At 39.0% G+C, this 14,201-nt stretch overlaps 1 protein-coding gene across 1 annotated transcript in view; it reads left to right on the top strand.

Annotated features, from left to right (window-relative positions):
- The window catches only part of LOC135224461 (uncharacterized), a 102,519-nt gene that overhangs the window by 68,566 nt on the left and 19,752 nt on the right, over positions 1–14,201 (top strand). The gene's annotated exons all lie outside the window — the stretch shown is intronic.

The raw sequence follows: 14,201 nt of genomic DNA, 5'->3' as shown, positions 1-14,201 counted from the left end.
CACGCAAAGATATATTTCGATTCCGTTATTTATGACCACATATATAGATTCCTAGTGCGTACACGCAAAGATATATTTCGACTCTGTTATTTATGATCATTTATATATATGATACATGATACTTTATATATATAGGATACATGACCGAGGTTATACTACTTCACATTTAACTAGCTTTCGAACAACTTTTCGTCCATTACACAGTTCCAGACAACCACCTTTAGCCAAATGAAACGGCCTTTTTCAATGGTTAAAACAAGGGGAAAATTTGCCTGGGCGGGTCCAACGTTCTATTTTTGCGCTCATACTTATTCTCTGCATCCTAAGCTACACGATTACGTTCGCGATGAATAAAAAAAACATCCCCAGCACGAGTCCTTCGCCAGCAAAGTAGAGTTGAATATCCTTCGGGTCGTAATTTGTCGGAAGTATATCCCTTTTTTGTAGTCGATTCCAACAGCCGCCGGAGCATTCCGCATTAAAACGAGATTAACGACGAGATACGGTGTCGGAAGAGATTAACGACGAGATACGGTGTCGGTCGAAGAAGTCCATGAAATTCCATTCACATTGTAGGCGGTTGTTACTTGACTGTAGTCGTCCGCTGCGACGAACGATTTTTTGAAGTTGCGATGTGAAACTCTCGTACTGCAGGATACTGTAACCAGGTTCCATTAATCAGCCTGCAAGTGAAATTATACTTGTCACAAGGGCAAAGTAAATTCAGACAACATCCAAATACAGGGGAGGGAAGAGAGCCATTTAGACCAGACGTAACCCACATGAATTCGCTGATATTTTGGAATTCAAAAGAATCCGCTGTACAAACTTTTTTATCCATGGCATTAACAATGAGTGAACCTATCCAGGTCTATGATGACCTGTAAAAATATCCATAATTATAAAAAATAAATAGATATCATTACGAATCTCAAAGAAAATTCGATATTACTGGTAGTAAGTTACTAGACAAAGAAGCGGAAAACGGAGCTAATTGTAAGATTGCCAGGCAACATAAGAGTCAAAGAGAAGATTAATCATGATTCTGTAGTTCTCTATGCTAACTGAAATTAAGTTGTGATAAAATCTGATCCTATGTGCCCTAACAAAAGTTTCATATTCAATTTTCTCGCGCGCATCCTCTGAGGTTAACTTTTAAAACATTATTAATAGGTAAGATGCAACGAAAAAACCCACTATGTAACTAATTTCTATATAAACTTTGGTTTTTTTTCAAGAAAATGTGACATTTTCCCATAAATGTGATTTTACTTGAATTGTGATAGACTAATGTTGCAAGTAAATATTCCATATCCATAACTTGATCATTCTAAATGTCCGTTTACCAATGTCATAAACTAAATTATTGACTCTAATTGTCTATGAGGTCAGATAAAATTAATTCATTTTGATGTTATAGAAATTCTATTTCCTTATTTTGTTTATTAATTTTAAAATGATTGCAAGTTGCATTGCGCATACCGATAGACACTTGTACCTAACGTCCCCCCAGATGCTGAAGCCTTGCCGAGGATGGGGGGCTTAGGGTTCAGCAGCTGGGCCCTGATGCCTGGTGGGAACTACTTTCTCGCTGGGCCTTGGTGCCCAGCTGTTGATCCAACTAAATAAGTCAGCTCTTTTCCTTTCACTAAAACTTTTCATCCTTCTGCTTCCTCCCCCTATAAGGTACAGATTTTATGTTGATGACTTTTGGATTGATTTTGGACATGATTTGGACTTATTCATTGGATTTGGTGGAGGGTGAGGATGGTTGGTCATGCCACCATCACCCGTAGAACTCGAGTACCTAACGTGGTCGAGGAGGCGAGGGGAAAGTTTATATGTCAAACCCTGCTCTTAGTGCTGGGTCTGATCTCGACGGACATCATGACGCCTTAAGCACTGAGGGTGGGGTGTATATCTGGGTGGTACCCCTAGGGCAGCCCTGTATGGGATAACACTGTCCTCTAAATGTGGCTCCATGGTGGGTGGGGGGCTACCTGGACGAATCATAAATCCTTCGTCTTATGGCGACATCAATTTAGACCTTCGGTTGACGACTTAGGCAAGGATAAGGACAAGGAAAAACCTGGTAATTCTCCATCATAATTTGGAGCCTTTTTCAAATGAGCTCCTTGTTACAAACATTCTGCATGTGAAACCAGTCCCTTTGGACTGGAATTATGACACAATATTTAAGGAATTTTGTAAATTTGGGAACATCAAAGAATTAAGGAATAAACTTGGCAAAAATTTTGGTTATTTTGAATTCTGGATAATTTTCAACAATGAATCAGAAGCTCACAGAGCATTTAGAGAATTTAGGTCGGATTCTATGAGTGTTGGACTTGTGGAGACAGAAGAGGTCCTAGGTATCTTGACATTTATAAACCACCAAATGAAATAAAAGATGCTAGTAGAATAAGTAAAAATATCCAGATCACCAGACCCAGCTAAGTGGTTAATTATCACCACACATGGTGAGAGAGGCAACCTCTTCAAGGTGAAAAGGTTGGTAAGCCAGAAGATCGGCAACGTTGGGAGCCCAGAAGTAACTCGCTTTGGGCGTAATAGTTTTTTAGTCCATACCAAGACAGATGTTCAATCGATAATGCTCTTGAATTTGAAGCTTGATCCTGATGGGGTATGGTAAAAGAGGTAAACCTCATATAATTTTAGTTACGCGAAGGGTGTTATCTTCAATGAAGATCTATGAAATGGATGAGGAGGAAATTTTGGAAATGTGTCCAGACTTGGTTTGGAAGGTTTTTAAAGTGCCCCGCTCATCAATGCTTATTTTAACTTTTATAAATTCTTTCCTGCCATCTGAAATTATTCTTGACTGTGAAATCATGAAAGTTCGTCCTTATAGACCGAGAGTGCTCCAGTGCTTTAAATGTTTTGGTTTTGGCACTCCTCTAATGTTTGTACCAGAAATAAACTCTGTGAATCGTGTGGCCAGCCTGAGCACGACGAATGTTCTGGACCGGTAATTTGCATAAACTGCAAGGGTGAACATCGAGCCCGTGATAAGAAATGTAGTGAATTCAAAAAAGAACAAGAGGCATTACTAAAATCTATTGCTGAAACTATCAGTGTTGGACAGGCCAAAAAGCTGTTGGGCAGGAAATCCTATTCGGATGCCTTGAAGGCACAACAGTTGAATACTGCTGCTTCTAGTGCCCCTTCTGGTGGGGCTCCCCGGTGCCCCGCTCGGTGGGGTTTTCCACACCCCCTCTAGTGGGGCACCCCGTGCCCCCCCAACCTGTTGGGGCTTCCCGTGCCTCCCCCTGGTGGGGCCTCCCATGCCTCCCCTGGTGGGGCCTCCCATGCCTCCCCTGGTGGGGGGGGCCTCCCATGCAAATCCCCTGGTGGGGCCTCCCATGCCTCCCTGGTGGGGCCTCCCATGCCTCCCCTGGTGGGGTCCTCGCGTGGCTCCTCTGGTGGGGCTTCCCATGCCCCCCCTGGTGGGGTTTCCCATGTTGCAGAGAGACTGGTTAAGCCAGGGGACCCTGTTGATTCTAGGGTTCAAGCCAGATCTCAGTATGATGACGACTTCTCTGTGTTAGGGACATTGCCAGACATTGAGCCCTCACCTGATCCTGACATTACAGTGCACCGTGGAGATGACGGTCGGGAGATGGAGGCCCTCCTTATTCGTCAGAAGAGGTCCCTTTCTCCCTCTTCGCCTCATTCACGGTCATTCAGATATCAAAGAAAAAACAAAGCAAAACTGAAAGGGCAAGTGAAGGCCCTTCGTCAAAAAGATCTGTAACACCTAGATCTAGATCAAGTAGTACTGGTAAAGCTGATAAGATATCTCTCACCAGGACACAGATTCCTAAATTAGTAGAGAATTTTAAGATCCCCTCCTCTAAATAATGGCTCTCATGCAGTGGAACATCCGTGGCTTTATACCAAATAGAGAGCAAGTTCGGGTTCTGTTTAGGGAACATGATTTATCTGCGATGTGTCTACAAGAGACAAAGCTGGGAGAGCACACACCCAATGTGGGTTTTAATTATTCATTTCACAGGTCTTCACCCCTGATAGGTGTACGTGCTCAGGGAGGCACAGGCATCATAGTCCGCAAGTCTGTTAATCACAGGGTTGTTCAATTGAACACTGTGTTGCAGGCTTGTGCAGTCCAAATTTTTAATTATAAATGGATCACAATTTGCTCTCTCTACCTTGATCCATCATTAGAAAGTAGATTGCAGGATGCTCAGGGTAATCCCCGCCATCTAGAATTAAACGACCTACAGACACTGATAGACCAGCTTCCTAAACCCTTCATTCTGATGGGGGATTTTAATGCCAAGCACACCCTCTGGGGAGAGCCAAACTGCGACCGGTGGGGTTTAATAATAGAACAGCTGCTTGACTTGAATGACATCACTTTAATGAATGATGGTTCCCCTACAAGACATGATGTTTTTCATAATACTGATTCAGCCATTGACTCACTATGCTCTTCGTCTTTGAGGTTAGATTACCAGTGGGTAGTAGACCAGAATGATCATGGCAGTGATCATTGGCCCATTCACTTAAAGTTTATGAAAAATATTCCATCTCCATGTTTAACCAAAATGGGAAGGTAGGGGAGGCTGACTGGGGATTAGTTCAAAAAATCTATCTGAAGTTGATCAAGATATAAAAGATTTTCAGAGCCCAACATCCGCTTATGAGTATTTAATCAGTATATTGCTGTGTGGTGCCATGCTGTCTATTCCTCGAACTTCTGGTAAGCCTCGTCGTCCTCTAGTACCTTGGTGGTGATGCATGCGCCTTGAGCCGAAAGATAACAAGAACTTGCTACAAGAGATATCGTAGATATCCTTGCTTGGTAAATAAAATTATCTATAAAGAGCTCTTGCTAAGCAAAAGAAAACATTTAAGCAGGCAAAGAGGGAATCGTTTATCGCAGAATCTAAAAATGAAATTAAAATATGACTCGCCGATGTCATTAGTCTGAACAGAATCCGAAAGCTGCAAGGGAAATTTTCTCCACCTCCCTTGCCTATATTGAAAATTGATGGCTTCCTCATATCTGATTCTGGAGAAGTTGCAGAAACCTTTGGTAGGCATTTCTCCCAGTATATCTAGTGCCCTACATTACTCTCCTGCATTCAGGAATATTAGGGACGGTACCACGGTTGTTCCTGCTGTTAGTTTAAATTCAGAGTCGTATAATCTCCCTTTCACCATGAAAGAATTAGATCATGCAATCTCGTTATCTTCCCCAACATCTCCTGGGGAAGAATGATGATTACTGTACTCAATGATTTTTAATCTGCCTAGAAGTACAAAACAATTTCTTTTAGACATTTTAAACAGTTTTTGGCTTTCAGGAACTTCACCAGAGTCTTGGAAGATATCGATTATTGTACCTGTTTTGTTTTAAAACCTTTTAAAGATTCCTTCCTTCCTAAGAACTAATAGGCCAATTGCTCCATAACCAGTTGTGTTAGCAAGATTTATGAGAGGATGGTCAATGCTCGACTTGTGTGGTATTTGGATTCAAAGAATCTTTTATCTAATCGGCAGTTTGGCTTTAGGAAAAATAGAAGTACTTCTGACCCTTTGATGTTCCTTACTCGGGAGATACAGAATGCTTTTGCTGTGCAAAACCAGACTGTTGCAGTGTTCTTTGACCTAGAAAAAGCCTACGACACGAACCTGGGCGAGGGGGTATCCTTTTGCAACTTGTAGAGTGGGTGGGGTGTTGTGGGTAATTTTATTCTATTGTCTGAAAGATTTTTTGTCAGAACGTTACCTGAAAGTAAGAGTGGGCTCTTACATTTCTTCTGCTTACCCTCAGGAAGAAGGGTTACCTCAGGGAAGCGTTCTTAGTCCAACCACTCTTTAATGTAGCTGTCAACGGTCTACTAGAACAAGTTTCCTGTCGGGGTGCATGGTCTGGCCTTTGCTGATGATTATGCAATAATCTGTAGTAAGTCCACAGCGGTTGAAGCTTGTCAAATGATCCAGACTGCTATTAATGCTTCAACATCATGGGCCAGTGCTAAAGGGTTCAAATTTTCACCAGAAAAAACCAAAGCTATACGATTTTGTCGATTAAGAAGAGTGGAAAGAGATCCCTACGTTGTTTTTAAACGATTCGATTTTACCTTATGAAGATAGCATTAAGTATCTAGGTGTTACATTTGATAAAAAATTAACTTTTACTCAACATGTTAATGAAGTTGTATGTAACGTGAAGCTTCGACTTAATATTCTTAAAGTTGTATCTAATTTTAACTGGGGGGCAGATCGAATTACCCTTTTGAGGATGTACTAGGTGTTATGCCTAAGCAAAAATTGATTATGGTTGCCAAGTTTATGGTTGTGCGTGCAAGACAACACTGCAGAAATTAGATGTTGTCCATAATATGGCTTTACGTATTTGTACGGGAGCCTATAGACTTCACCAGTAGAAAGCCTATATGTTGAGTCCGGTTGTCCCCCACTATTTATCCGTAGGGAGGAATTAGGCTTAAGAGTCATATCAAGAATACTTACGTCAAAGCTAAACCCTAACTATAAGTACGTTAGAGAACCAACTGACAGAGCCCCAAATAGACCTAGATTGCCAAGCCGCTTGAAGTTAGACTAGCCAGCTCTTGCCAGGGAGGTGGGATTACTACCCCCTGCAGTAGCTTGAAATTTCGCCCTCCAGTTTCCTCCTTGGAATAGGCCACACATAGAAATCTGCCCAATTAGGGAAAGCAGGTGCAACAGTTCTGATGATCAGTTGAGGGCAAGTTTCTTGGATCATGCTTCTGAACATGGTGATTCTCATCATATATATACTGATGGCTCGAAGGGTTCTGATGGTGTTGGTTGCTCTGTAGTGACTTGTGATAATATAATTAAAAAGAAACTCCATCTAAATCCTCTGTTTTTACAGCTGAACTGCTGGCAGTTTTGACTGCTCTTAAATATGTTTTTTATAGTTCTTGTACTAACAAGGTTTTTACCATTTTTACTGACTCTTTGAGTGTTTTATCTTCTCTCAAAAGCCTAGTCTCTTGCCACCCTTTAGTGCAAGAAGTACAAGATTGGTTTTATCTTTTAATTAATAGAAGAGGATTTTCTGTTAGGTTTTGTTGGGCTCCGTCCCATGTTGGAATTGTTGGGAATGAGCGAGCCGACGCTGCTGCTATGGCTGCAACTAGGCTTAGGCACATTTCCAACATGGGCGTCCCTGTTTCCGATTTTAAAAGTACCATTCGATTTTATTGTAGAGACCAGTGGCAGCCCCATGGTCTACTTTAGATAATAATCTTAAATTAAAGTCGATTAGGCCTTCTGTCATCCTTGGCTCATAGCCGGATGGATAGAAGGTCTGAGATAGTTTTAGCTAGATTACGTATTGGCCACACTAAATATACTCACGGGTATCTAATGATGAATGGAGCGGATAGGCAGGTTCCTCGCTGTTCACTTGTCATGTGGATTTGACTGTGGTGCTATTTGGTGGAGTGCCCTCATTTTGAAAAACAAACGTAGAGCTTGTTTGCTGGCAAATAAGTCTCTTGGCGATATTTTAGGTGAAGGTGCTCAGGCAGAGCAAATTATGACATTTTTAACAAATATTGGTCTTTTTTATGAATTTTAATTTTTCTCTTAATTGTTTTAGGCTTCTTGTTTGGTTTTTATGAATGAATGATTTGTATGTTAATCGGTTGTGTGTATGTTTGTTTGTACGACAGTGACTTTTATTCCTAAAGATATATATGCGCTGAATGGCCCCTCGGCTCCGGCGCTTGGCTATGTGCCAAAAATTTTATAATCTAATCTAATCTTGTACCTAACGTCTGCCTTGCCCAGGAGAAGTTCGGGCTAAGCATTCCTTTCTCCAGTCAATCTGCGTTTGCAAGCAGAGACGACACACAGATGAAGCCTGTGTAAGCAGATTATTGAGGTTAAAAGGAACAAATGCTGATACGGCAATGATGACGTCGTCACTTGGCAGGAGATTGCTCTCAGCCAGCTAAGAGTTACGTTACTTGCTGTAATAAATACGACTTTAGGATAAATTTATTATCTTTTAATACTCGACCCACACGAAAAGAATGTCTGAAAAAAAAACAGTACCAAAATTGAACAATATATTAGTTTCTGCATAATTGTAATTATGTTAAATTAAATATTCCTTATTCAAACTATATGAAAAAGGTTTCCATACAAATTCTATATATATTATTAGCCCTGTATAAGATTCATATAGGATTATTTCATAGATAACATTTTCACTTCTAGACTTCCTGACTTTAAAATCTCTTTTATTTTATTTTATTTATTTATTTATTTATTATTATTATTTTTTTTTTTTCATTGACTACGAAATATAAATCACCGGGGAGGGGGGGAGACAATATGTCAGTAGGTTTTGGATATGTGTTTGAACTTTTAGCTTATTTGTCATTACTAAAGCGTTAAGTTAGAGTTCAAATCTTTACGCATATATATTTGGATATTTAATGGTTACGTTTTGCTTATTGATATTATCGTGATTCCTTTTTTATTATAATTTGTAACCCTTCCGACTTCTTACAGAGTGTATTATATGACTCCACTTGTATCCATTTTATTTTGTTTTTTCTTTTTTATTTTTCGTTTTATTTATTTATTTATTTTTTTTAATTTTGTTATATTTAGATTTGAAATTAAAATTAATGGTTGGCTTGAATATGTGGAAAAGGTTGTCTAGCGTGGCGTACCGTATAAGGCTACTTGCGGCATCAATTCTATATATACAAGATATAAATGATAAAGGTATTTAAAACCGCGAGAACCGCTATAATCCAGTTCGGATCCAATATCACGAGTTGTAACTCGTAAGACATGGACACTTCCTATTTAATTATCAGTTATTCTACCAAACCGATTGACTCTGGGTGATAAAATATATTATTGGTTTTCTTAATGGAAAGGAATTCACACCACGTGTTATGGAGATTATTATTGATTTACACCACCCGAGTCAGATTATCATGTGTTGAATTCCATGTTTACTGATTTAGCACTCATAAATATTCCTAATGTATGCCTCAATTGCGGTGTTTGTTTTTTAGTGCTATTACTTCTATATAACGTGTCAAGGAACTATTAACACTAAGAAGTGTTTATTCCCTCTGTCAGACTCGTAATTCTGTTAATAATTCTACGTATATTCTTTCAAGGATTGATTTGGCACAGGATAGGCCCTTAAACTGACAGGTGTCTTAGTGTATCCCTTGTTTTCATGACACGTGTTACAATTAGTTATGTGCTTTTTATATCTGTAAGCATTGTAGGCCAGTAAAACAGTGATTTGGCTTTCTGTGACATATGAGGGAACCCTGGATGACGGAATGCAACCAGTTTATGACGATTGGTATGAAAGAGATTATTACTACTACCTGGTCGTTAGTCATCTGCTGTGTTCTTCGGGTTTTCCTCGTCACGGACCTACATATAATATTACATTTGATTACATTATTCTGATACACATACTTTAAATATACTTTTGCTTTAGGGTTTCTGCTCGAAGGGTTTATTGTTTTTGCTTAGCCGCTGACCCTGTTTCCGTTTCGAAGTGTTTATTGTTTGGTGTTTATTGTTTTGCTTATCGCTGTTGACACTTGCTTTGTTCAGTTTGTAACAGTTCTGCGCTACCGACCCAGATATTCAATGCTCGCGATCTCTTTGGGTTAAGGAATTTTCTTGTTTAGATACGGTTTTAACAATAGGCACGGATGTTTCTATATCTTTTAGTCCAATTAATGGTTCTTTGCTGTATGGTGCGGGATTGCGGGATAATGCGTCAGCTATGATATTTGCTTTCCAGGTAGATATCTTATCTTGGCTCCAATAACCTGAATGATCATTTGTCACCGAGTTCCTTTTGGACTGTGATTAAAGCCTTTGAAAAACTCGGTAAAGGACTCATGTTCAGTAAGGACTTTATCAGGATAGCCATAGATTATGAACTTAAAATGTACTAGTGTTAAAGATACCTAGCCCTTCCTTGCCTATTACTGCATATTTACTTTCAGAGGGCTTTAGTTTACGTGAATAAAAAGCTATAGGAAAGAACTGTTTATCATATTGCTGAAGTAGTATCCCTCTTACCCCTTGGTCTGAGGCGTCTGTTGCAATAAAAAAAAAAAATTCCTTATTTAAATCAGGGATTTTTAAGTTAGGTAAGCTGCATTATTCCGCTTTTAAGATATCGAACGCCTGTTGATGCTTTTTAGACCATAATCAATCTACGCTCTTCTTCGTAAGATCTGTTAAAGGAGCTGTCATAATTGAAGAGTTACATATTTACATACGATTGTAATACCCACTACAGCGCCAAAGTGCTGTATCCCCCTTTTACGTTAATAGGTACCGGAAAGTTACGAATAGCCGACACCTTACCATGGACTACTTTAAGACCTTGACTAGACACATAAAACCTAGATAAACATGTTCGGTTTTTAAAAACTCACATTTAGATATTTTACTCTTGAGATTATTTGTCTTTGTCTCTGTAGCACTAGCTCTAGTTTATGTGAATGTACTTCTAAGGTATTAGAAAAGATTACAAGATCATCCAATATAGGCATGTAGGTTATCCCCTAAAAGTCTCCAAACACTATATTGTAATTGGGGCGCAACGTAAGCCGGAGGAATACGTAAAAATTGATAATGTCCCCTGAGTGTGCTGAAAACGGTGTATGAGGTACAATCACTTAGGTAATGGTATCTGGTAAAAGCCTTTAAGTAAGTCCAAGCTGGTGAAAAATTTATTCTAACCTAACAGAGATAAGATGTCGTCGGTACATGGCACTGGAAACTATCGGGAGTCGTTTCCTTGTTTAAGCGACAGTAATCTGCGCAGATACGCCAAGTCCGATCTTTTATGGCATGACGTTTGAGGGAAAAATTATATGGGCCTATTTGATTTCCTAATGGCTCCTATTACTAACATTTTTCAACTTCGTCATTTATCTCTATTTTGAAATTTCATTGGGGTTCTACACGAAGGTACGTATATAGCTTTATGTTTGTCCTTAGACCGTATTTTGTTTTCAATGACATCCGTTTTTCTCCCAGAGATCACTCGCTAGTGGAGAAACTTCCTGGTATTCAGGTAAAAGATAAAAAAAAAAATTTTTCTGCTGAATCACCTCTGCTTGAATGACTTTACGGATATTACTTTAGATAGATTATCAGAGAGATTCATCTACGACTGGTTGGGCGGGATTAAAAATTAGCAACAATAAAAAATGCGATATTTATAACTTCCGTATCCACGATATGTATACGTTTGTGGATCACTAGATTAACTTGTTGCTGTGTCAACCGTGTCTAAGGCTTTGTTCGCGGAAATCGTTATATTTCTGAGTGTCGGGAAGGATTAAAATTTCATTTCCCAGCAAAGTCTTTTTACACGCACTAAGACATTCGAGGGTGCATGCTTCTCGAGATTTTGCGTGCAAACTACGACTGCGGTTGTGGGAGAATTCTGTTGGGTCATTTGAACAATGTTACGATTTATGAGACAAATGTATAGTTCCTTTATATAAGTTATTATTTGATTAACTGTCTCTTTTTTTGTTCAAACAGATTTTAATATGTTTGAAGGTTTATAGGATTTTCCTTTGATAAACACGCCTTATTTTGCAGGATGTAAGATAATATTTTGTATACCCCTAGATGAATCTTACAATTACACTAGATACAGATCAATGTTTTTTTATAACTATAGAGGTATCTGTAAACGCTCGCTTATCCGGACTTCTCATTAGGGAAGTTCGAACAACAGACGGTGAGTCCGTAAATACAGGATATTACGTGTACTAAAGGAATAAACAAGATATTCTAATTTTTAGGCGCGTACAGTCGGGCTTCATCCACCACTACTTATAATAACTTACGTATTAGAAAAAAAAAAAACGAAAACCTGCTCTGATTACCTTATACGGTCGTGTGTTTCATAGGAAAAATCCTTTTTAATTCAAAAAGATATTGGCATGTATAAACCAACATCACTTTTCCCCACTCTGTCTAGAGTTCGCTTATTGTGTGGAATTTGCTATGCTTTGAACACTTCGGCAGTTTTGACTGACCTTGACCGCTTGACTTGGTGACACAGTCACCGAGCTTGCTTGTTTGATTCTGAACGGGCTACTGTTTCTATTCTTTTTGTAATAATTAGGATCCTTCTCTTTATTACCATCGGCAACGTATTGTGTGTTTTTAGCATTATGTTGCTGGTTACGTATAAAGCAATGAATGACGAACTATTAGGAATTTGAGCGATTACTAAATAAGGACAAGTTATCACTACTGCATTCAATATTAACTGTTTGTATTTCATTCTTTGCTAAAATTGAAATAGTGAGGGATCCTGGTCAGCGCATTTAGCCTGATGAAAGTTTTACAGACATGTTATTCCTTGCAATCCAGCCATATTTTAAAAGTTAAGTTGAGTCATTGAGGTTCGATATTTTATATAACTCAAAAAAACTCAAGGCTAAAACTGCGATCGGGACTTTGCAAAGGAGCATTTATTGTCATGACCCGAAATAGTGTTACCTCTAATTTATCTAGATTTGTACGGGTGTTCCACTTGTTTTTGTGTGTTTTCTAATCACTACGGTGCCTAACGACCCTATCCATGCATCTGTATAAATACAGACGTCCACTGCGTAAACGCATATTCACTGTTTAATATGATTTGTTACGTAAGGGATTAATAATCACCCAAAATGATAAAATTAACATAGTATATGATTATGATATTTCAGTAGAACTTCTGGAAACAGACACTCAAAGATAAAAAACTCGCAGTAGCAAAATCTCAATGATGTAGATAATTTCTGTAAAAAAGTAAGATTAAGAATGTCTCGTAACTTCAGCCACAGGAATAACGAAATTCGACCTGCAAAGGAAACACTCAAAGTTACTCCAAATGAATAAAAAAATTGTACTTAGCTTGCTTTTGTGGGAAGTCACGGTGTTCCGATAACGGACACACGGGCCTTTGGGTCCTCCTTCTCTATTTAGCGGATGACCCGGTTTGGCTTCAGTTTCCCCCGTGCGCTTTATTTCGATGATTCGAGCCCTTGAAAGATCCGATGCTGCAGACGCGTTCGGTTTGTTTCTTGAAGTGCCGGAAACGCTCACTAACGATGTTTTCTTGAATGATTCTAATGAGAGACGAAGCTTGCGTTGCCGTAGGAAAAAGACACGTCGGTTTTGTTTCTTGAAGTTATTCACTAAACGATGATACTAAGTTGCTTGACGAATCTTGTTGTTTTCTGAAGTCGCTCACTAACGATGATACTAGGTTGCTTGAAGAATCTGCTGCTTTCGTCGTCGTTGACTTCATGATTTATTATTCTGTTTTATCTTCGGAGAAGTTGTAGAGTCCTTCTGGTACGCTGGCCACCAATATTAGGGCTTGTGCCTTATATGATAAGGCGCCCTATGAGGTAATGTTAGACTTGCGATAATTTTACGCTAAGTCGGTTGGTATTGCACTTCCATATTCATGGGAGTGACTTGGGGTTTGTAGATCACTTACGAAGTCGGTATTATCTTCTTGGTTATGACGATGATGTGTTAAACTCATGGTGTGGAGGTTCTTGTAGAAAACACGAAGTATAAAAATAGATATATATTCTCTGAAGTTTTACATGCTGAAGATCATATGATTGTACAAGTCTTCTAATAACGATAGCTTGATCGCTTCTGCCAATGATGATGGCTACTTCTGTTCTCTCTACATGATAAAGCTTAGGTAAAGAGATACAGGTCTTCTAATGACGATAGCTAACTCTGTTCTGCCTGTCTACCATCTCTGTTACAAGTTATGAAGGAACAGACAGTAGTTCGAACATATGAACATACATACAAATGACATAGTTTCATACGAACACACAATCAAATGAGACACGCTACAGATCACGTAGGCCGTTTGAATCATAGGTCGGGGTAGTTGTCTCAAGCAGGGAGCTTGGACTAATATTTATAAACAATTGAATGACTACAGGTGACGGCATGTTATCTTAGCCTACTTTTATTGTATACGTCATCTTTAGCGTCTCTAGTCTGATCACATTCCTGCAAGCAATCTTTTATATATATGGACTAACATTCCATATTTTTATTATGTAAACACTTACACATGCACTCAGACAAACAAGGGAGAAAATGTAATA

Source organism: Macrobrachium nipponense, chromosome 12 (assembly GCF_015104395.2).
Source record: "Macrobrachium nipponense isolate FS-2020 chromosome 12, ASM1510439v2, whole genome shotgun sequence".
NCBI classification, from domain to species: domain Eukaryota; kingdom Metazoa; phylum Arthropoda; class Malacostraca; order Decapoda; family Palaemonidae; genus Macrobrachium; species Macrobrachium nipponense.
The sequence above is the reverse complement of the archived record's forward strand: the minus strand, read 5'-3'. Positions and strand labels throughout refer to the sequence as shown.